The 25,260-nt window shown below is 40.9% G+C and overlaps 1 long non-coding RNA gene across 1 annotated transcript; it reads right to left on the bottom strand.

Moving 5' to 3' along the window:
• Positions 1-6,936: 6,936 nt before the first annotated feature.
• On the bottom strand, positions 6,937-21,435 carry LOC121855096. The gene is made up of 2 exons (XR_006086712.1): positions 20,319-21,435; positions 6,937-11,542 (listed from the first exon to the last, which is right to left on the bottom strand). It is a non-coding gene; the product is annotated as an uncharacterized LOC121855096 (long non-coding RNA).
• Positions 21,436-25,260: the final 3,825 nt, after the last annotated feature.

The following is a 25,260-nucleotide window of genomic DNA, read 5'->3' as shown; positions in this document are numbered from 1 at the left end:
AGGTATGTTTTGTGGTAGACTACTACTACTACTACTACTACTGGAGGTAGATGAGGTGTATAAGCACGTGCAGGGGCCAGTCGTTATTTGAAGGTGGCGGATGCTCGTCCTACAGCCGAAGAAAGCGCAGAGTGTTGCGATGGCACCGAGTGTGAGGACCAACAATGGAGGAGCCGAGGAAGAAGATTTTGGAAAAGGAGTGAGAGACGTGACGAAGCAGCCGATGAGGATAAAAGGAATGGTAAGTTGAAATGCCATTTTCAATTTTAGCCAAGAATGGATATGAAATAGAGTAATGTTTTTGTATGTGTTGTGGAAGATTGTTTATAGAAGGTTGTAGTGAGAAATAAGTGTTGTTGTTGTTGTTGTTTTTCAGGATGCAGCGTAACCGGGTTGCAGAAAAGGCGGAGGTATGGCAGAGCAGCCGAGGCGGAAAATGAGATGCGCGTTTCGTCGGAGGAAGTATAACGTACGGGAAGGAGCCGACGTAGTATTAACGATTGCGTGAGTAATCGTCCATGACTTGAATTGAGTTTATTATAGTGGAATGCATGTTTTAGAAGAGTGTAATTTGTTTAGTATTGGTCAGTTGTGGTGAAGTTTGTTGGTAGGAGGCTGGTATTGTTGTTACACACTCGAGGCTGTGTAATGATCGGTACTAGCCTCGGTGAATGTAGAGTACGTAGTTAGATCGGATGAGTTTGACTGAGGGAAGCGGGTGAAGAGTCGGCGGCGGAGGGTAGAAATTGTCGGAGGGCGACGCGCCTCGGAAGAGGCGCGCTCTCCGTAGATGGGTCAAGCCGAGGTAAAGGCGGGTCCGTCGTAGGCAACGCACTCTCGAGAAGAGGGAGGCGTCGTCGACGGGCAAGAATTGGACGCCGTAACCCCTCTTGAACTCCGTCCCCGTTTTTCAGCGGAGCATCGGCTGTAGACACTAGAGGTGTGGGAGTCGGACCAGGAGAAGCACGTCGACGCAGGGGGCACGAGAGGGCGTCGGCGACGACGGGGAAAGGCTCTGCGAAGAGAGCCGGCAAGTCCTAGGATATCGTAGGTATTACTTACCGTATGGATACGAGATTTGTCTTTTCCAAGACGAGTAAAGGCCATCCATTTGCAGGAGCGGTTTGTTTATAATAACCTCTGTGGGTATGTCGTTTTGATCCTGAGGTACCGGTCGTCGCTCCCGAGCGGAAGCGGGTAATGCGTCACGAATTATTGTGCAGAGGGGGAGTTGTGTGGCGTCACCCAGAAGTGGGCGAAGAACAGATCCCAGCGGTGAAGCCTCGAGAAGGAGTGCCATCGACGCGGGAAGAAGCGGCACGGGGCTACTCCGCAGCACGGGTAATATATTTGACGGAAGAGGCCATTGTGACGTTCATCTTTAGTGGGAGAGTGGAAAAATTGGAAATTGTTAAATGTTTTCTCTTTTTCAGATCGAAGGAAGGGGGCTAACTCGCCGTCGACGACGACGCGTAGCCGCGACCGGCGTACCGAGATGTCGTTTGAATTCACAGCCGCTGTCCCCGGGGTGTACGGTGCCGAGAATACGTCGTGTCTGCGATTGGGGCGGAGAAGACGTCCCGTGAATGTATAGCTGTCGTCCCTGTGACCGGGGTGTATGGAGCTTCGAAGAAGATGTCCCGTGAACGTGTAGCCGTTGTCCCTGTGACAGGGGTGTATGGAGCTGAGAAGTAGATGTCCTTTGAACGTGTAGCCGAGGAGAAGACATTGTAGCGGACTTTTCCTCTACAAATTGCGTAGCTGCACATCACCTGCTACCGTCTTCCCTAGCAACCAAGCGTATCTGCATTCCAATGCCCGCTGTATTCTAGCAACCGAGCCAAAAGGCTGGCGACTTCTTGGGTTTTCCCAACATGACTCATAGCGGCTGGTGGGTATATAAGCTCTGTCTCTCCCTCTTGAGATTGAGTCTGACCAATCTTTTTGAACAAGTAACATCTCCTCCTCCGCCGCTGCCTGGGTCCCTCGCATCTCTTTGCCTGTCTGGCGGTCCTCGCTCCCGCCAGCGAGCATGGCGACTCACCAGCTGTCATTCTGAGGTTCCTCACCAACCAATTCTGATTCTGCCCATTTTCCTGAACAAGCAACATCTCCTCTAGCAAGCTCCTAGCTGTCCAGCATTCATTCAATCAGGAGGCCAGCAACAGGCAACATTTTCTGTAACGAAGCTCCTGCACATCTACCTACTACAACACGCTACTCACCGAACGTGTTCTACCGAGCAGCCTCTCACCAGATGGCATCTCTAGCATCAGACTGTCTCTAATATAACTTATATATTATACAAGAAAACCACATTAGAGTTTTCTTCCATCCTGAGTGCTAGCCAGCATTAATATCTCGATACCCCTACAATGTCTTTTGAATGTATAGGTGTCGTCTCTGTGATGGGTGTATGGAGCCTCAAAGAAGATGTCCCGTGAACGTGTAGCTGTCGTCCCTGTGACAGGGGTGTATGGAGCTGAGAAGTAGATGTCCTTTGAACGTGTAGCCGAGGAGAAGACATTGTAGTGGACGTCTCCACTACAAACTGTGTAGCTGCACATCACCTGCTACTGTCTTCCCTAGCAACCAAGTGTATCCGCATTCCAATGCCCGCCGTTTCCTAGCAACCGAGCCAAAAGGTCGGCGACTTCTTGGGTTTTCCCAACACCACTCATAGGGGCTGCTGGGTATATAAGCTCTGTCTCTCCCTTGAGATTCAGTCTGACCAATGTTCTCGAACAAGCAACACCTCCTCCGCTGCTGCCTGGCTCCCTCGCATCTCCTTGCCTGCCTGGCGGTCCTCGCTCCTGCCAGCGAGTATGGCGACCCACCAGCTGTCCTTCTGAGCTTCCTCACCAACCAAATGTGATTCTGCCCATTTTCCTGAACAAGCAACATCTCCTCCAGCAAGCTCCTAGCTGTCCAGCATTCATTCAATCAGAAGGCCAGCAACAGGCAACATCTTCTCTAACGAAGGTCCTGCACATCTACCTCCTACAACACGCTACTCACCGAACGTCTTCTACCGAGCAGCCCCTCACCAGACGACATCTGCAGCACCAGTCTGTCTCTCATATAACTTATATATTATACAAGAAAACCACATTAGAGTTTCCTTCCATCCTGAGTGCTAGACAACATTAATATCTCGATACCCCTACAATGTCTTTTGAATGTATAGCCGTCGTCTCTGTGATAGGGGTGTATGGAGCCTCAAAGAAGATGTCCCGTGAACGTGTAGCCGTTGTCCCTGTGACAGGGGTGTATGGAGCCGAGGAGAAGACGTCCTTTGAATGTATAGCCGTCGTCTCTGTGACGGGGGTGTATGGAGCCTCGAAGAAGATGTCCGGTGAACGTGTAGCTGTCGTCCATGTGACAGGGGTGTATGGAGCCTTGAAGAAGATGTCCGGTGAACGTGTAGCTGTCGTCCATGTGACAGGGGTGTATGGAGCCGAGGAGAAGACGTCCTTTGAATGTATAGCTGTTGTCTCTGTGATAGGGGTGTATGGAGCCTCGAAGAAGATGTCCTGTGAGCGTGTAGCCGTTGTCCCTGTGACAGGGGTGTATGGAGCCGAGGAGAAGACGTCCTTTGAATGTATAGCCGTCGTCTCTGTGACTGGGGTGTACGGAAACTCGAAGAAGATGTCCGGTGAACATGTAGCTGTCGTCTCTGCGACTGGGGTGTATGTAGCTGAGGAGAAGACGTCCTTTGAATGTATAGCCGTCGTCCCTGTGATGGATGTATGGAGCCGAGAAGACGTCCCGTGAACGTATAGCCGTTGTCCCTGGGACCGGGGTGTATGGAGCTGAGAAGATGTCCTTTGAACGTGTAGTCGAGGAGAAGATGGTACTTTGAATGTATAGCCGTTGTCCCTGTGATGGGCGTATGGAGCCGAGAAGACCTTCTGTGAACGTATAGCTGTCGTCCCTGGGACCCGGGTGTATGGAGCCGAGAAGATGTTCTGTGAATGTATAGCCATTAATATGATGTTTGGAGCAGAAATTGATGTACTGTACTGTATTATATTGCTATGTGTATAGAATATATGTATTTGAGTTGAACTTTGTGTTTCGTTTATGGCCTGATGTGCATTTTGAGTGGGAGATGATGTGTGAAGTAGAAACACACATAGGTGGTGGAGGATGACGATGACAAGTGATTGAGGCATTATAAGAAGGTAATGTGTGAAACTTTGAGATTAGTTAATGTAATATGATTGTTGGTAAAGTAAAGTAAAGTAAAGTAAAGGTGTTGAAATCTAATTGAAAAGCATTGTTGATATTGAGATTGGTTAATGTAATAAGATATTTTTGAAAGTAAAGTAAAGGTGTTGAATAATAGGAAGTGTTGACATAATTGCGTGAATTCTAATGCTTCTTTTTCTTTCTTCCTTTACTTGCAGGTACACGGGAACACACGTGGTGTTGTTTTAGAGTGTTTATTGAGCTTCAAAGGTGATTTTTCCACTGAGAGAGAGTAGTTATTCCTCATTGGTGAGTTGGTGTTTTGATGTATGTTTGCAAACGTAAGCTCGGACATTGTCCATAGACACGACATCTGTGTCGAGAGAGCTATACGAGGACTGAACCTATTGTCGGTACCGACAAGAGGTTACAGTCTGAGCAAACAAACATTAAAACATCAACTTAACTAAATGGAATAACTACTCTCTCTCGGTTGGCTCTAAAAAAAAAAAAAAAAAAAAAAGGAAGGGATGGCCAGGGCCTATCTTAAAAGATAACAAATCAAAAACAATCCCCGTTTTCTGTTCGATTTCAAGAAAAGGGGAAACTAAAGAAAATGGGAAACCCTTCCTCTTTTTTCTACAAGTCCAGTTTCTACGTGATCCCGTTTTCTACAACATCATGCTTTTTTTCTTCTAAGTCCAAAACTGACTGTATGTTAACTTGTGAAAAATAAAAACTTTAATTATATGCTTCCTTTTATTATACATTGAAAATATTTCTATGTCCGTGTACATGAAAAAAAAAACTAAGTCCATAAAAGATGAAAAATATTCTAAGTCCACAAACATTATAATTTTTTCTATGTCCACAAACATAAGAAATTATTCTAAGTCCACAAAGAATAAGAAAATTTTCTAAGTCCACTGTGGGGTTCAAGATGTTTGGTTCACACTCAGGATGGGATGGAGAAAGGAAACTCACAATGTGCTCTCTGTATACATGTTGTATTGGATGTACAGTGCAGCTTGGTGCTGGGAAGGCAGCATGGTTACAAGCGTGATGTAGAGAGAGCTGGTTGGTGAAGACGCTCAGAGGAGGATCAGCTTGTGGGTCGCCATGCTCGCCAGCGGGAGAGAGGACCACCAGGCAGACGGAGGTGTTGCTGGCTGGTTGGTGTAGGTAGAGAGAGAGAGACAGATCACCACGAGGTCAGGTCTTAAATAGCGGGGGTAGGCGTGGCTTAGCAGTTGACCCCCGCTCCGTGGTGTATGGCGGCGCTGGTTGACCTAGAACACGAGGCATACACTGGGGAATTGGTGGGGTCGGCTAGGCAGCGACAAACAGCGTTTGTAGGGGAGAATTCCACTACACCACAAACATTATAATTTTTTCTAAGTCAACAAACATAAGAAATTTTTCTAAGTCCACAAATATTATAAATTTTTTCTAAGTCAACAAACATAACAAATTATTCCAAGTCAACAAAAGAAAAAAAATTTCTAAATCAAGAAACATAACAAATATTTCTAAGTCAACAAACAGAAGAAAAGTTTCTAACTCACCAAAAGATAATAAGTTATTCCAAGTCAACAAACATTATAGATTTTTTAAAAGACCACAAACAGAAAACTTTTACAAGTCCACAAACATAAGAATTTTTCCTAGGTCAACAAACATTATAAACTTTTTTCTAAGTCCACAAATATTATACATTTTTTTCTAAGTCAACAAATATTATAAATATTTTTCTAAGTCAACAAATATAAATTTTTTTCTAAGTAAACAAACATAGGAAATTTCTCTAAGTCAACAAACATAGGAAATTTTTTCTAAGTCCACAAACATAACAAATTTTCCTAGGTCAACAAACATTATAAATTTTTTCTAGGTCAACAAAAGATAAGAAATTTTTCCAAGCCCACAATCATTAAAAATTATTACAAGTCCACAAAACATAGGAAATTTTTCTAAGTCAACAAACATAGGAAATTTTTTCTAAGTCCACAAACATAACAAATTTTCCTAGGTCAACAAACATTATAAATTTTTTCTAGGTCAACAAAAGATAAGAAATTTTTCCAAGCCCACAATCATTAAAAATTATTACAAGTCCACAAAACATAGGAAATTTTTCTAAGTAAATAAGTCCACAAACATTTCTAGGTCAAACATTATAAATTTTTTCTAGGTCAACAAAAGATAAGAAATTTTTCCAAACCCACAATCATTAAAAATTATTACAAGTCCACAACACATGAAAAATATACAAATTCCACAAAGGATAACAAAATTTTATAAGTCTACAACATTGTCAATTTTTCCAAATCCACAGGATAACAATCCACAAACAATATAAATTTTTATAAGTCCACAATACATATAAATTATTTAAAGTCCACAAACATAACAAATTATTCTAAGTACACAAAACATATAAATTATTCAAAATCCACAAAAGATATAAATTATTCAAAGTCCACAAAAGATATAAATTATTCTGAGTAAACAAAAGACAAATTTTGTATAGATCCACAAAACATACATTATTCTAAGTCCACAACAAATGAAAACTATACAACATCCACAAAGGATAACAAATTTTTATAAGTCTACAAACATTGTAAATTTTTCTAACTCCACAAACATTATAAATTTTTATAATTCCACAAAACATATAAATTATTCTAAGTACACAAAGAACATACATTTTTACAAGTCCACAAACAATGAACAATATTCAAAGTCCACAAAAGATACAAATTATTCTAAGTACACAAAGAACATAGAGTATTCTTCATCCTTTGTGGACTTGAAATATTGTTTATCCTTTGTCAACTTATAAAACTTCAAGTCCACAAAGGATTTAAATTATTCCAAGTCCACAAGAGATATAAATTATTCTAAATACACAAAGGATATAAAGTTTGACAACTCCACAAACATAATACATTATTACAACTCCACAAACAATGAACAATATTCCAAGTCCACAAAGGATACAAATTATTCTAAGTACACAAAGGATATAAAGTTTGACAAGTCCACAAAAGATGAACAATATTCTATGTCCTTTGTGTACTTACAATAATTTCTATCCTTTGTGGACTTTGAATATTGTTTATCCTTTGTCAACTTATAAAACTTTAAGTCTACAAAAGATATAAATTATACCAAATACACAAACATTATAAATTATTCTAAGTCCACAAAGGACATAAAGTTTGACAAGTCCACAAACGATGAAGAATATTCCATGTCCTTTGTGTACTTAGAATAATTTATATCCTTTGTGGACTTTGAATATTGTTTATCCTTTGTGGACTTATAAAACTTCAAGTCCACAAATACTAGAAATTATTCCAAATACACAAACATTATAAATTATTCTAAGTACACAAAGGATATCAAGTTTGACAACTCCACAAACATAATACATTATTACAAGTCCACAAACAATAAACAATATTCCAAGTCCACAAAGTATATAAATTATTCTAAGTACACAAAGGATGAAGAATACTCTATGTCCTTTGTGGACTTGGAATAATTTATATCCTTTGTGGATTTGGAATATTGTTTATCCTTTGTCAACTTATAAAACTTTAAGTCTACAAAAGATATAAATTATACCAAATACACAAACATTATAAATTATTCTAAGTCCACAAAGGACATAAAGTTTGACAAGTCCACAAACGATGAAGAATATTCCATGTCCTTTGTGTACTTAGAATAATTTATATCCTTTGTGGACTTAGAATATTGTTCATCCTTTGTGGACTTCTAAAACTTCAAGTCCACAAACGATACACAATTATTCCAAGTACGCAAACATTATAAATTATTCCAAGTCCACAAAGGATATAAATTATTCCAAGTACACAAACATTATACATTATTCTAAGTACACAAAAAACATAGAATATTCTTCATCCTTTGTGGACTTGTCACACTTTATGTCCTTTCTGTACTTACAATAATTTATATCCTTTGTGGACTTAGAATATTGTTCATCCTTTATGGACTTATAAAACTTCAAGTCCACAAACGATATAAATTATTCCAAGTACAAAAACATTATAAATTATTCTAAATAAACAAAGGACATAAATTTTTACAAGTCCACAAACATGATCAATTAATCAAAGTCCACAAAGAATATACATTATTCTCAGTCCACATACATTGAAAATTAGTCCAAGTCCACAAAACATCACAACTATTCCAAGTCCACAAACATTATAAATTAATCAAACGATATACATTATTCTAAAACCATAAAACAATGAAAACTCCACAAAATATCAGAACTATTCAAAGTCCACAAACATTAGAAATTAATCAAAATCACCAAAGGATATACATTATTCCAAGTCCACAAAACATCACAACTATTCAAAGTCCACAAAACATCACAACTATTCAAAATCCACAAAACCTCAAAACTATTCAAAGTCCACACGGGATGAAAAATATTTTCCGTCCACAAAACATCACAACTATTCAAAGACCACAAAGGATATACATTATTCTAAATCCACAAAACATCACAACTATTCCAAGTCCACATAGATTAAAAAAGATTCAAAGTCGACACGGGACGGAAATTATTTGAAGTCCACAAAACGTCACAACTATTCAAAGTCCACACACATTATAAATTAATCAAAGGATATACAATATTCCAAGTCCACATACATTGAAAATTAGTCCAAGTCCACAAACATTATAAATTAATCAAAGTCACCAAAGGATATACATTATTCCAAATCCACAAAACATCACAACTATTCAAAGTCCACAAAACATCACAACTATTCAAAGTCCACAAAACATTACAACTATTCAAAGTCCACAAACACGATAAATTAATCAACGTCCACAAGAGATATACCTTATTCTAAATCCACAAAAGATGAAAAATATTTGAAGTCAACAAAACATCAGAACTATTCAAAGTCCACAGATTAAAAAATATTCAAAGTCCACACGGGACGGAAAATATTTTCGGTCCGCGGAGCGTCGGAACTATTCGGAGTCCACAAATCGTCAAAACTAGGCCGAGTCCACATACATTAACAAATATTCAAAGTCCACAAACGACGACAAATATTTTAACTCGACAAAACGTCAAAACTATTCAAACTCCACATACGTCAAAACGTATTCGACGTCCACACGGGACGGAAAATATTTCAAACTATTCACGGTCCACAAAATGTCACAACTATTCAAAGACCACAGAGGATATACATTATTCTAAATCCACAAAAAGATTCAAAGTCCACACGGGACAAAAATTATTTGAAGTCCACAAAACATCAGAACTATTCAAAGTCCACATACATTAAAACATATTCAAAGTCCACAAACGATATACATTATTCTCAGACCACAAAACATAAAACTATTAAAAGTCCACAAAACCTCAAAACTATTCAAAGTCCACAAACATCATAAATTAATCAAAGTCCACAAAAAATATACATTATTCTAAGTCCACATACATTGAAAATTAGGCCAAGTCCACAAAACATCACAACTATTCAAAATCCACATACATTAAAAAATATTCAAAATCCACAAAGGATATACATTATGCCAAGTCCACAAAACATCAGAACTATTCAAAGTCCACAAACACGATAAATTAATCAACGTCCACGAGAGATATACGTTATTCTAAGTCCACAGAGGATGAACAATATTTGAAGTCAACAAAACATCACAACTATTCAAAGTCCACAGATTAAAAAACATTCAAAGTCCACACGAGACGGAAATTATTTCAAGTCCACAAAACGTAACAACTATTCAAAGTCCACACACATTATAAATTAATCAAACGATATACATTAGTCCAAGTCCACAAACATTATAAATTAATCAAAGTCCACAAACATTATAAATTAATCAAACGATATACATTATTCTAAAACCATAAAACAATTAAAAGTCCACAAAATATCAGAACTATTCAAAGTCCACAAACATTAGAAATTAATCAAAGTCACCAAAGAATATACATTATTCCAAGTCCACAAAACATCACAACTATTCAAAGTCCACAAAACATCACAACTATTCAAAATCCACAAAACATCAAAACTTTTCAAAGTCCACAAACATGATAAATTAATCAAAGTCCACAAACGATATACATTATTCTAAGACCACAAAACAGAAAACTATTCAAAGTCCACAAAATATCAGAACTATTCAAATTCCACAAACAAAATAAATTAATCAAACGATATACATTATTCTAAGACCACAAAACATAAAACAATTAAAAGTCCACAAAATATCAGAACTATTCAAAGTCCACAAAACATCACAACTATTCAAAGTCCACAAAGGATATACATTATTCCATGTCCACAAAACATCACAACTATTCAAAGTCAACAAACATAATAAATTAATCAAAGTCCACAAAGAATATACATTATTCTAAGTCCACATACATTGAAAATTAGTCCAAGTCCACAACACATCAGAACTATTCAAAATCCACATATATTAAAAAATATTCAAAGTCCACACAGGACACAAATTATTTAAAGTCCACAAAACATCACAACTATTCAAACTCCACAAAACATCACAACTATTCAAAGTCCACAAAACATCAAAGCTATTCAAAGTCCACAAACATGATAAATTAATCAAAGTCCACAAAAGATATACATTATTCTAAGTCCACAAAGGATGAAAAATATTTGAACTCGACAAAACATCACAACTATTCAAAGTCCACAAAACATCAAAGCTATTCAAACTCCACAAACATGATAAATTAATCAAAGTCCACAAAAGATATACATTATTCTAACTCCACAAAGGATGAAAAATATATCAAGTCAACAAAACATCACAACTATTCAATATCCACATACATTACAAAATATTCAAAGTCCACACGGGATGAAAAATATTTCGAGTCCACACGCGATATACGGTATTCCGAGTCCACAAAACATCGTGACTATTCAAAGTTCACAAACATTATAAATTAATCAAAGTCCACAAATGATATACATTATTCCAAAATCATTACAAGACGTGCATCACTTTTACGCCTAAACAAATTAAAATCCTGTTTACGGGAATCCCGCTGCGCCGGCACAAAATGTACGTCGCGCCGCTCCGTCGACGAGCGTCTTCTTCTGCGTCGACGAGCGTCTTCTTCTGCGTCGACGAGCGTCTTCCCTCGTCGGCGGGCGTCTTCTTCCCGTGTTCCCCGGCGTCTTCCCGGCGCTCCGAACGGCGTCTTCGTCCGCAGCGACTCCGACGGGCTCTCGGACGCCGACCGCGCCTTCCGTCTCCGCCCGCGTCTCTCGCTCGTCTGCAACCGAAACGGAAAGATTACCGTAAAATATATAAACATTTATGTAATAATACGGAGTATCCTACTTCCCAAACAAACTTCAATTAAAACATCAGAATTCATTGTTTCTACAGTATACACTCACCCCACACAAACATATCTACAGTATACACTATTGCCATCTAAACCACACATACACGAGCATACCCGCTGCAATTTACAAACTGCGCCGCCGCACTCGTCTGCCCCGCGATTACGTGCCGCGGGCGTTAATTCGGCCGTGCGCGAGTGCCCGCGACGGCGACCGCGCGACGCCCCAAATTCCGTCTCCGGTCCGTACCGCACGCGACCGTAAACGGCCCCCGCCCGGGGACGTTCTTCGCTCCGTCGTGACGGAGACGATCGCGATACTGCATTGCAATATATCCCCCACAATATACATACAATAACACCTACTTACAATACACAATAAAAATTAGGACAGAAATACATATACTTGCTACTACATTCTTAACCCTTACACCCGAGGTCACATTCCACGACGTCCGTCTATTCTCCCCGTTTTTTTATTAAGAGGGGGGTTGATCTCGTTTCTCGATTTATCCCCACGCGAAAGGGAGGGTACGTGCCGGTGGCGCCCTAACCCGTGGCTTGTGGGTTAAACTCCCATGTTTTAATAATACTTTTCATATTGTATCCAACACTTTTACACCACATATGAGACCTTCAATACTATACCTCTATGCTAAGTTAAGTACTCGCATTATAACGCTCGTAATATCGATCCCTCTACGGTCTACGCGTTTTCGACGGCACCCGAGTCTTGTCGTCCGTGACGTTTTCGTTTCTCGGTCGTCGTCTCTGCGTTCTACTCTTTTACTCGTACGTTCCCGTCTCGTTTCCTCCCTCTCGCCGGTCGGGACTTCCTTCCGTATCTCGTGCGAGTTCGCGGCGGACGGAGCGACCGCGTATTCCGTGATTACGCGTACAAATGAACGGCGTCGACGTGCAATTTTCGACGTTCCGTGCGTCGTGAAGTGTATCCGACGTGATAGAATGTCACTTTATATTCCTAATTGAAAAATAGAAACGGAATGTCTCCAATATTTTACGGACCAAAACGATTTCTTCCAATTACCGCGTTCTCCCGGTCCGAAATACGGAATGAATCGCGTATAAAAATGCCAAATTTTCTCGCGGTGCGAACCGGTCCGCGGGAACGCCTCCGCCCGGCCTTGACACTCACACTTTATAAGTATACTCACATATTTTATAACAAACTCCAATATAAACTTATCAATTACTTTTACTATTAACATCAACACTAATAACTGGTCACTTTGACTAAATATATGTCGTGTAATCACAGAAAATGTTAAAATATTAGTAAGGTGATCATCATATACTATAAAACCTCTTCAATAAACACAAGTGGAATGAACTACAGGTGGTAGGAGGAAAACGTGGTATGTGGAGAGAGGGGTGGAAGGGAGGTAGGAGGTAGGTGGTAAGTGGGGGTGGTGGTGGTGGTGGTGGTGGTGGTGGTGGGAGGGACACAGGGAAGGAGAAGTGGTATATGGAGAGAGGGATGGAAGGGTGTTAGATGCTAAGCGGTGGCAGAGAGAGACAGCTGGTATGTAAAGAGAGGGAGGAGTGGTATGTAGAGGGAGGAAGGGAAGAGTGGTAGGTGGAGAGAGGGAAGGCTGGTAGGTGGAGGGAGCAAGAGAGGGACTGGTGGTATAAGGACAAAGGCAGAGGTGGTAGATGGAGAGAAGGAAAAAGGAAGAGTAATAAGTGGAGGAAGGGAAGGAGAAGTGGTAGGTGGAGAGAAAGAAAGGTGTTAGCTGGAAGAAGGGAGAGTTAGTGGTATGTGAAGGGGTGATACGTGAAGCGAGGAAGGGGTGCTATGTGGAAGGAGAAAGGGATGATACATGGAGGGAGGAAAGGGTGATACATGGAGGGAGAAAGAGGTGATATGTGGAAGGAGGTTCAGGTGGTAGGTGCAGGGAAGGAGGGATGGTATAGTCATCAAACCATCTTCTCAACTGCTGGATCACATCATCATAATCATCACCACCATTGTTTTGTGGGTCAACCGTCGGGCAACTTTTACTGTTCTCGCTTATTGAAATACCGTACGTTACAAATACGCGTATAATGTGACCGTAAGCTAAAATATCTGTTCGTTGACCTTTGCTAATCCTTAAAATAGCATCCATAAAAATAGAAAAACGCGTAGGTCGTTCTCCGCGGTCGTCTTGCGTCGGAGAGCGGCGCTCGGGGAGTGCCGACCCGTCTCCGTACGGAACGTGCCGTCCCGGAAGCCGCCGCCGGCGGTGACGGTCGTTCGTCGCGCCCGCCTTCCGACGTCTCCCGGCTCGCGTGTAATGATTGATTGTTCGGACCAAAGCTTACAGCCCAGAATTATGTCACATGTAACAGCAAGCACACTACAGACCTCGTGGCACCACCACATCCCGGGTTGACACACCTCGGGTCGACCCTAGGGACTTGACCTCGTCCGCTAATGACTCGAGTTAGCCGGGTGACCTACAACCGCACCTAACCAAGACACCTGGGCAGGACGACACCTGCACACAGCCGTCCAGACCTGACACTAGGGAACCAGAATTCTCACCACCACTCGATCAGCTCTACCCGGCATCATGACCTTAGTAATTCAAGGACCCGCTAATTAGCCAACACTCCTGTTGACCCAACAACCCGGTCAAGACACACCCAGTTCAGTAGGAGAGGTCACCCCCCCGGCTCGACCAATATATAGGGGCTGGAGCTCCTCTCACGCAGAGAGTGTCTGTAACCAGGAAGGGCCAGCTACCAGGTCCCCGAGTCCCGCTCGAGAGAAGACCGCCACTAAGTGTAACGAAGTCTCAGCCCGTGTCCATCGACAGAGTGCTGTCAACTCCACGTGTAACAGTAAGTGCTGGCTGTGTAGTCTGTGGAAGTGCAGTGATCCCGAACCTCCCCAACGATCGACTTAGTGAAGTGCCCATTCTAATTGTGAGGTTAGGTTATACGAGAATACCATAGTCTATCATAAATTGTGTACGAACACCCCTATTAATCCCCCCCTATTGAACTAGTAAAATAAAGCTGTAACACGCATTGGTGTTTTATATACTACACTTGTACTGTGCCTGTGTTAATATACAGTGTTGACATCACACCCTCGAGACACGCTACCATTTCCTCTCGCTATAATACTCTACTACTATAAACTCCTAACTTACCTCTTCGTGTGAGATTTTCTCTCATTACACGCACTTCCGCGGACGACTGCCGCCGTTCCCCGAGGCGGCTTCTTCTGTGGATTAAGTTTGCAATGTGAATGCTGCCTGCATCTAATAATTATACTGCACTACATCTTTATAACCACTGCATAAGGTATTAAAAATCAATCGTAATGCCCTCGTGCAATGTCGCGTCGATCGATTTCGTCTATGCGGCGCGTCGGCGACCGGAGAGTCGACTGGAAGGAGGAGCGTCCCGGGCCGGCGGCGGAACCGGCGCGCGGTCGTAACCGGTCCGTCGCTGGAGAGGGCAACGAACCGCACGCGACATTTTAAACGGACGGGCGGTTCTCCGGCGTCCGTGCGCGTGCTCCGCAATGGCCGAAACTTCGGCGGGACCGCATTCGCGGACCGACTCGAGACGGAGGCCGGCCACGGGCCGCCTTCGGCACGCCCGGGACTCCGTCCGTTCGCGACGAAAACCGCCGCGACTATTTACCGAACGTAGACGCGCCGGCCGGTGACGTCGCATGCCGTTACTTGAAGTGAATTGGCCTTATTTTAAATAACTACCATAAATAAACACACATATTACAAACAAAAAAACACAAGTGAGAAACAATCGACTGTATGTATGTTGTGTTGTCAAAGTAACACAAAGGGTCGAAACCGCAATTGCGTGTAAACGGGGCACGGAGTCGCGTCGGCGACCCGTGACTCGGTCCCATTTTTCGTGATGCCGTGGGGCAGCGGGGTCTACCGTTACGACACGCGTCGTGCTTCCGATGTCTTCCCGGGCGATGGTATCTACCCGTTTGGTAGCTGCCTACTACCCACACAATTTTTAGTAATATTACTTTGATACGTCATAAATTAGACAAACGACGAAAATAAACATCAAATTTATTTACCGACGCGCTTCCCGTCGGCAGCCGTGAGAGAGGGAGATTGGGCTACTTTTATCCCGTCTCCGTGTCTCGAGTGGAAGGTGACGCCCTATATTTACCGATCGTAATACTTATCTCCCATAAATAATTCATTTAAAATTAATTTTTTTTACGCGCAATATTCGGTACGCGACTCCGATCGTAAAATGCCGCGAACGACACGACGTGCGCAGTAGATGCGTAATCTTTTTCGCTCGAATCCCAATGAAATGCCACAATTAGAACACGGTACCCGTTGTATAAACGGTCGGAACGCAGTCCCGCCGCCGATCAATCGTCTCTTGCGAAACGAGCTCATGAATTAAAGAAAATACTTGCACTGTGTTTAATATGTTACAGTATATTATAAATAAATAAATATAAAAATAAATCGGTAAATCCGTTTCAAGTAAATGCAAAAATTTTACTCCACACCAACATTAATTCCACTCGCCGGTAAATGGCAGACGCTCGAGTGACGTCGCCGGTGACGTTACTTCGAGTCAATTGGCCTTATTTTTAAAAACCGAGGATGGTTGGTAAAGGACTACTGGGTCCATAAGGTCCCAATGGTAAGTGTCACATTTGGGGTACCAGTCTCATGCAGCCTTATTTATAAATGGAAATTTTGGGGGTCGTCTCAAACGCCCGGTCGCCTCGTAGGCCGAGATGTGAGGCGATGCAATATTAACGATGTGAAATTTGTCTCGGCATGCCTTATCGTGGGTCAAAATAAGTACCGTATATATTGAGTGCATCCTCCAAAAGCGTCAACTTCCTACCCGAGTTTAACGATGGACCGACCGCGTGCTCGTGTTTAAAATGGTGAATGTACGTATCTTTATATAATCTAGATACCTTTTTAGATCGATGTTTATCTTCTATTATCCACAAATCGGATGTACTTGGAATCTGTGAGACCAAACTCACTAACAATATTGACCGTCTGTATAACATTCCTAATTATAATAGACGCTGCGTCGACACGTCACGACACGGTGGAGGTGGCGTCGCCCCGTGTGTTGATGTCGAGTATAACACTTCTGTGAGAGAGGATTTAAAGGTTCGGGAGGAGTACTCGGAGAGTGTTTTCGTTGAATTTCGTAACGACGCCCGAAATATCCAAGTGGGGATGACCTACGGAAGACCTCACACTAATGTCGGAAATTTTCTTCATAAATTTTCGGAGCTCATCTCTATCGTAAGTTCCGAAAGGAAAGACTGCTTCGTCGCGGGAGATTTCAACCTCAATCTATTAAAATGAGAAACCTACACCTCGGTATTAGACCTTCTTGCTACCTGTCATTCTAAACTCTTCTTCAACACTAAAACCAAACCCACTAGAGTAACTGCCACCTCTGCCACTGAGATAGATCATACCTGGACTAGCAACACTCCTAACAACCTAGCAAGTGCAATTATTTATAACAATATCTCACATCACTTCCCAGTTTTTGCCATATATAAAACAGCCACAAGACCTGAAAGGTCTAGTAGAGTCTCAATTCAATACACCGACAACATGCTCCTTTTTGAAAACAACCTAATGAATGCTAACCGGGATCTTGTCTATGCCTACGACAACCCTCACGTGAACGGCCGTAACTTCTCTGGCATCTTCGATGCTCGCTTTGATAAATGCTTCCCGCTCAAGACTAAGTCAGCGAAAACTGTATCCATTTCCAAACCCTATATCACAAGCGAAATTAAGATAACGATAAAGGAAAAACACAAACTCCAAAGGAAATTTGCAAAAAGACCCATAACTTTCGGTGATGCTTACCGAAGTAGAGTAACGCCGGCAGTTACAAATGCCAGACGTAACTATTATACTAACGAGCTCCGGTCCTAAATTCTATTCAGAAAGGGAACACTCGGCCTTCGGCCCCCCACTCGGCTTTTACGATAAACGATTCGGTTATAACGCAACCCTCCCTCATTGCCAACCACTTCAATGAATATTTTATTAATATTGGCAAAAATCTTGCACAGCATCCCTGATCACCATGAGGAATTTAGAGCCTACCTGCAAAACAGACAGCAAAATGAACTATTCTTATCCCCTGTCACAGCAGATGAATTACTGGCAATCATTAAAATGTCCAAAGATGCAGCAGCAGGCGAAGACAATATACCAATGAGCATCATTAAAAAAGTGGCCCACTTATTTCTACCTGTTCTCCTCCACATTTGTAACTCCTCCTTCACTAGTGGTGTCTTTCCTGATAAACTGCAAATTGCTAAAGTTCGCCCGGCATATAAAAAATCTGGGGACAGAAGTCTCTTCAAGAAATCCCGCCCCATAGCAGTCCTCCCACCCTTCAGTGAGATACTGGAAAAGCTAGCATGTTATAGACTAAATTCCTTCTGCAATGCCAATGATAATCTTTACAGACTCCCAGTTTCGATTTAGAGCTAGAAGGTCAACTGACAGTGCTCTACTATCCTTTACTAATGACATCTTAAATGCCTTTGATGACAGTTGGTTCACGGTCAGTATATTCTTTGACCCCTCTAAAGCCTTCGATACTGTCGACCACACCATCCACCTTTCAAATCTTGAACATTACGGCATTACGGGCCCGTCCCACAATTGGTTTACCTCATATCTGTCCAACAAGATGCAGTATGTCTGTTATAATATCCATCAATCTGACTCCTAGCCAATATTGTATGGACTCCCCCAAGATTCAATTCTCGGTCCAGTACCGTTTTAGTTGTACATAAACGACATAGTCCACGCCAGCTCACTCATAAAATACAACTTATTTGCAGATGATAGTAATCTCTATGCCAACAACTCAGACCTCCATTCCTTGATGAGAACTACGAACACCAAATTAACTTAAGTCGGGACCTGGGAAATACGTAATAAACCGACCCTAAATCTCCAGAAAATCCACTACACGATCTTTCGCAGAAGAAAAACTTGCCTCCAGACTTGAACAAAATACTAAATTCCTCGGAGTTATTGTCGACGAGAAACTTAACTGGAGAAACCACATACAAGCCATTCACAATAAAATCATTAAACAGTGCGGTATCGTGTATCACACTCGACAGTCACTCACTCTCACAGCAATGAAAGAAATCTATCTTGATCTTCTGTACCAACACCTGATACACTGTCACACACTATGGGGGTCTCTGGCTATTCAAAAACACAATCTCTGGTTACTGCACAAGAGAGAGTTGTACAGACAATGACCTACTTGAAAAAAACAGACCACACAAACGAAAAATTTGCTATATTGAAAATTTAAAAATTCAAAGATATTATCACTTACTGCTGTGCCCTCTTTGTTTACAAATCTATGAATCACTTGCTTGACAATAATTACTTCCAGTTCCGGAATAATCAGAGATACAACTTAAGGCACCCTGAGCTACTAACACCACTCCCCATGCGCTCCTCTCAGTCCCAGACCTCCATAAAATATCATGGTGTGAAGGTGTGGAACAACTTACCCCCACCCATCCATCAAAGACTACGCTCCCTTCCTTTAAATCATCTCTAAAAAAATATCTATTGTCGAAGTATTAATATTTCTTGTAACACTTACTATATTTACAATACCTACTTTTATTGTACCACCAAATAAGTTTCATCGGAAATTATCATGTAAATAAATAAGTAATTACCATTGCAATACAAATAGTTGCCTACTAGACATAATCCTGAAAGCTCTGTCCTCTTGTTCAACCTTATTACTGCACAACCCAGGTTGTACTGCTCCCCCATAATACTTATGTTTTTAAATTCCACTCTAATTTATATGTATGTATGTATGTATGTATGTATGTGTATATATATATATATATATATATATATATATATATATATATATATATATATATATATATATATATATATATATATATATATATATATATATATATATATATATATATATATATATATGCAAGTAGGCTCAGCCATGTTAATATTGTTATTTCTATCCACTCTGTATCTGCATTTTTCTGGCTAAATAAGATGTTTCAATTCAATGTCGTCAACAACTATATTATGCATATCGGTACGAATGAAACCGTTACGACGACACGACGGTGAAATGTCTGCCCCGAGGTACGTCTCGGTCTCGCTTCTGACGTTCCAAAACTCTTCCATTTCACGTATATTTTGATATTATTGTAATCCTCGGTTGGGGCCTTGCTTCTACCCAACACGATACATACATTAATATAGCTTAATGGATTTCTTATTATAGTAAAGCATATACTGTACAGTTGTATGTCACACAAAGATGACTCCCTCTCTCGCTACCCGCAGTCTATAGCCGTTGCCGATATAGTGACCGGGTGTACCTGTACCAACTTATGCTGATGCACTGGGGATCACATCAATCTATTTCATCTAGCGTTTCAAATTTTACCGCTAAAAAATCTATCGATACTTTTTGGTGACTACATAATTTGGGGGGGAACTTTTTACATTGTAGAAAAGTATCTTGACTTTTATAATGTGAGTCTATCGGAATATTGATTCGATTTACTATAGGTTTTTATAACACACAGTACAGGTACTCTTATAAACTGGGGAATGCCTGTAGAACTTTCCTAACATTCAAAGTACCACAACAATATGAAATACAATACCACAGACTACTTCAGGTCCACTTCACTGCAGGTCCAGTTAACTTTATATCCAGCCAACTTCATTCTAGTTCACATCAGGTCCAAATGTTCAGGTCCACTTTAGGCAGTGATGGAGAAAGTACCTGAAAATATTACTTAAGATAAAGTACTGCACTGTTGATATGCAAACATTTAAACTGAGTACCAAGTACTGCAGTCTTCTTCAAAACTATGCAAATAAAAGTTTCATTAACTGAATTGAAACATACAAGCAGAAAAAGGTATAAAAAGTAGTACAACATTTGTAAAGAATCGTAATTAATAAACAATGACATTATGTTTTGAAAACGAACCTCCAAGTTATTAATAAACTGTACTGTACTTTAGAGAAAAACTAAATAAACACACATTCAAAATTTTCTATGGGATGGAAAACGTGGAGAGGTCCCGTACCGCCGACACCAATGGGACGTGACTTTATACACAAACATTTACATAAATGACCACTTTTATAGGATTACTGTACAAGTGCACTTAAATACAAGTCCTCTAATACACTCGGCTTGTACGCCCGGCGACACGACGTGAAGTGACGACGTCGGTCTCGCCTCCTACGAGTCGGCGGCGTTTCTCCGGTTGCCGTTAACGGCGTCGTATACGAGACCGGACGGGTCTGTACGGTCGAGTCTGAACTTGTCATACTGAGATGTGTTGTTGGTCCTTGAAGCAGGGGTTATTTGACCAGTACTCGGCACAATAACCACTGGTTATTTGATCGAGATCTAAAACAAAACTAAATCCTTTTGCCCACAGAAATTATACAATTAAATATTACCATAATGTAATGACTTGTTTAATGTCCCCAACCATCCCGACTACAATCCCACTAAAATCCCATACGATCCCCGCAGGTCCCGGTCAAATAGTCGACGGTTATTTGGCCCAGAATCCGGGTCAAATAACAACTTTGTATTAAAAATAAACGTTACTTATTAGTTTACTACCACATGGACAAACTGATTACTCAAATAGGTTAGGGTAGGTTGAAATTATCTTGTTCCAATGGTTTTTTATTTATTTTGAACTTTTATGACCTTCGGAAAGTAGGCGCACGGCCGAAACGATAATTTTACCCGTTTTTATATGTATTTTTTCTAATAAATAAATATGACCTAATTTCCTTACACTAACAAAAACAATGAATCTTCCAAACATGAAGGGTTAAAAAAACAACATTGAAAACCCTACCTAACCTAATCTAAACTACCCGACTTCTTGCGACGGACGAGCAAAAACTTAATCGGCATGCCCGGTTTCGTACACGTCCAATAGCGTTTACATTTCGCAGACGTGACCGACGTAGAACGAAACTACGACGATGTCGACGGATTCTTATTGTGCTGCCGGGAGAAACACAATTTTGCGGGATTTATTATTTAAATCTTTCACTCGAATTTCACATAATCTGCTGTGACCAATCAGAGGACAGTTCAAATCTATTGTGATGTTTACGCAGGAGCAAAAACTTTTTTTCTAGATATATTTAAGCCTTCCTCGTGACCTAAACGTTGAAGACAAGAAGTGACTCGCTGACAAAACATTAAAACACAAAAAAACAAAACATTAAAGAAATAACTTTTTCTGTTATCATTAGTTAAATACAGCTACTCCTCGACTTACGACCGCCTCGGTCGTACCAAAATTTTGTCAAATTACCTATTTTCAAATCCCAGCGTTAGTGATTGCGCCGTGTACTGAAAATTTTTGGTTTGTAATTCCCTTTAAAATGGCTGGCAAGCGTAAGAGTGAGAGTTCTCGTGGTGCCGAGAAGAAAAAAGAGACGCCCATTTTAGATTTTCTATGTACAGTATTATTTTCGCCTTGCGACCCGGTCGCCGGTCCCTAACCCCGTCGTAAGTCGGGGACCGACCGTATCGTAATGTGCTGGGTATATATTGCTCTACTGTACTGTATATCATTATCTACAAGAGTTAAGTTGGACTCGCAAACAAGCCTCGGGAACTCGACTCGTTTGTCTGTCGAGAAGCTCCTATATTGGCAATCGAGGCTTCAGAGCAATGTTACACAACCCGTTTCAGAATTGTTGCTAACTCTACATCTACACCTTTGAGCACGAATGAGTATACAGTCATGTGCCGGTTAACGTCCTAGATACGTACTTGGAAACGTGACGTTAACCGAAATGGACGTCGTCCGATCGTCGCATAAACTTTGTATCTATACTTACGTGTATGTGGAATACTATATACGCTTTTACTCTTAAATCACTACTGTAATGTGATACAGGTGATTAATTTTTATCTCTTATGCAAATTACATAACGTTTATATTAAAATTATTCACTGTTTTACAAGGATTCCAGCAAAGCTGGGCAGATGGGGCAGAGGGAGAGAGCGAGGGGGCGTGGTTTCACAGTTGGCACAGGCCCAGGTCTAACGCATGTATATTTATCAGTTCTTAAGTGACTAAGCTTCTCTCTTATAAAAAGACAGTGAAATGACTTGGGAGAATATAATTAACATTGCTGGGATTCTTGTAACATACTGATTAATTTGAATATAGACATGCTGTAATTTGCACTAGACATAACAATTTTAGTACCGTAATCAAATAAGTACATGTACACTCCAGCTTTGCACTAACGTCATTTATTTCTTTTACGTTTCTTTTAGTATGGTCTGTGCATGTAAATGGACGACAATAAATGAAGAAATTTATGTAAATCTACCCAAAAATACAGTTGATAAACTTTATATTATAAAATGTACTACAGTATTGTATACTAATGTACTACAATTTTTATATCTTGAGCAAAATATATGACGTTTATATTCAAATTATTGGCTGTCTTGCAAGGATTCCAGCAATGCAAATTGTAATCTCCTAACTTTAGTCTGAGATATCATATAAAATAAACACCTTAAAGCATAAAATTATCACCAATGTTGTGTCTGGGAACACAAGGAGAGAGGTAGCCAGCGAGCGTGGGAAGAGGGGGGGGGGAGGAGGTTGAGGTGACAGTGTCTGGTGTTTGTTTATTTATTTGACATAAGATTTGACAGTTGGCGCTGAAGGCTTGCGTGTTTATTTATCGTTACTCGAGAGTGACACGGCTCTTCTCTTAATTTGCCACCCAAACGACCTGGGTGAATATAACTTACATTGCTGGGATTCTTGTAAGATGGTATTTGAATACCTGTATAAACAATCTATATTTGCAATAGACATAACAATTTAAGTACCGTAATCATTTAGTACATGTACAGTACAGGTTTGTTCCATTGTTAACCGAGGGACCACTGTATTGCAGTGTACTTGTACTGTACAATAATGACTAAATTCACTAGACAACTAATGGTTAGTAAAACTTGTCAAGTGAGTGAGTGTCAAGTCCATCAGTATAAGTGGCACGTGTGAGTCCTCGCGTCCCCCGTCGTAGGAGTCCGTTTTCTCTCGCTTCGGGACGCGCGAATCCGTTTTCTCTTAATCTTAGAGTGCAGTGCACCAAAAACTTCATTATTCCTTAGTAATGACACAGAATTTGAAATTGCAACCCCAATTGCAACTGGAGTTGCAAATGTTGAGCCAACTAGATATGTCTGATTACAGCAAATGTCTTATTGTCAATTTGTAGGTGAAAGATTTTATCCTCAATAGATGTAGGTTAACATTACACCTGGAGGAAAATGCTTACTAAAGCCTAAGGAAGGATATTCCTTTAACACATAATATCTGGCCAGTACGGGAAGGATCGTCGTGTCTCCGTCGGGGGGTCGTGGAGTGGTGGTCCGGCAGGCGTCACGGAAGTGTTTTTTGGAGAGGCCACGGACGTATGTGCGATCGGACGTTGTTCGGTTGGACGTTAACCGGCGCACGACTGTACGTATTTTTGAAAGATGCAAATCCTACGAGGATTCGGATCGCGCATTATGCAAATTCGCATTGTGTGTCGTAAATGGACGCCAACGCCGTGCCGGTCAATAATGGGATCACACATCAAATGAACAGAGGAATTATTAGAAAGACACAACGGGACGAGAGGTGCTATTATTGGCCTTCGCGACGAGGGCATACGTAATGCTCGGATAACTTGCCAGTCTGGGGCGAGTGAACCCACGGGCATCGCGATGGGTTACCCGACACGAAACGACCGGCGACGCGCCGATTTAAAATCTTATTTTGGCATTAAACCGATACAATTTACGTATCAATAATATTTGGCAGATCCCATTTACACCAATAAAGTGTATATTGCTGTAGCCGTTCACTCTAATATCAACTACTATTTGCTTACTCACTCCTCATAAATCATACGTGTCGTCAACAACTATATTATGCAACTCGGTACGAATGAAACGGTTACTACGACACAATGGTGAAATGTCTGCCCCGAGGTACGTCTCGGTCTCGCTCGTGACGTTCCGAAACTCTTCCGTTTAATGTATATTTTGATATTATTGTAATCCTCGGTTGGGGCCTTGCTTCTACCCAGCACGATACATACATTAATATAGCTTAATGGATTTCTTGTTATAGTAAAGCATATACTGTACGGTTGTATGTCACGCGAGGATGACTCCCTCTCTCGCTACCCGCCGTCTATGGCTGTTGCTCATATAGTGACCGGATGTACCTGTACCAATTTATGCTGATGCACTGGAGATCACATCAAAGTCTTTCACCCAGCGTTTCAAATTTTACCGCTAGAAAATCTATCAATACTTTTTGGAGACTACATAATTGAGGGGGAACTTTTTTCATTGAAGAAAAGTATCTTGGCTTTTATAATGTGAGTCTATAGGAATATTGATTCGATTTACCATAGGTTTTTATAAGACACAGTACTCTTACAAACTGGGGAATGCCTGTACAACTTTCCTAACATTCAAAGTACCACAACAATATTAAATACAATACCACAGACTACTTGAGGTCCAGTTAG

This window comes from Homarus americanus, unplaced genomic scaffold (assembly GCF_018991925.1).
Source record: "Homarus americanus isolate GMGI-L3 unplaced genomic scaffold, GMGI_Hamer_2.0 scaffold6565, whole genome shotgun sequence".
NCBI lineage: Eukaryota > Metazoa > Arthropoda > Malacostraca > Decapoda > Nephropidae > Homarus > Homarus americanus.
This window is presented reverse-complemented; position numbering and strand designations above follow the sequence as displayed.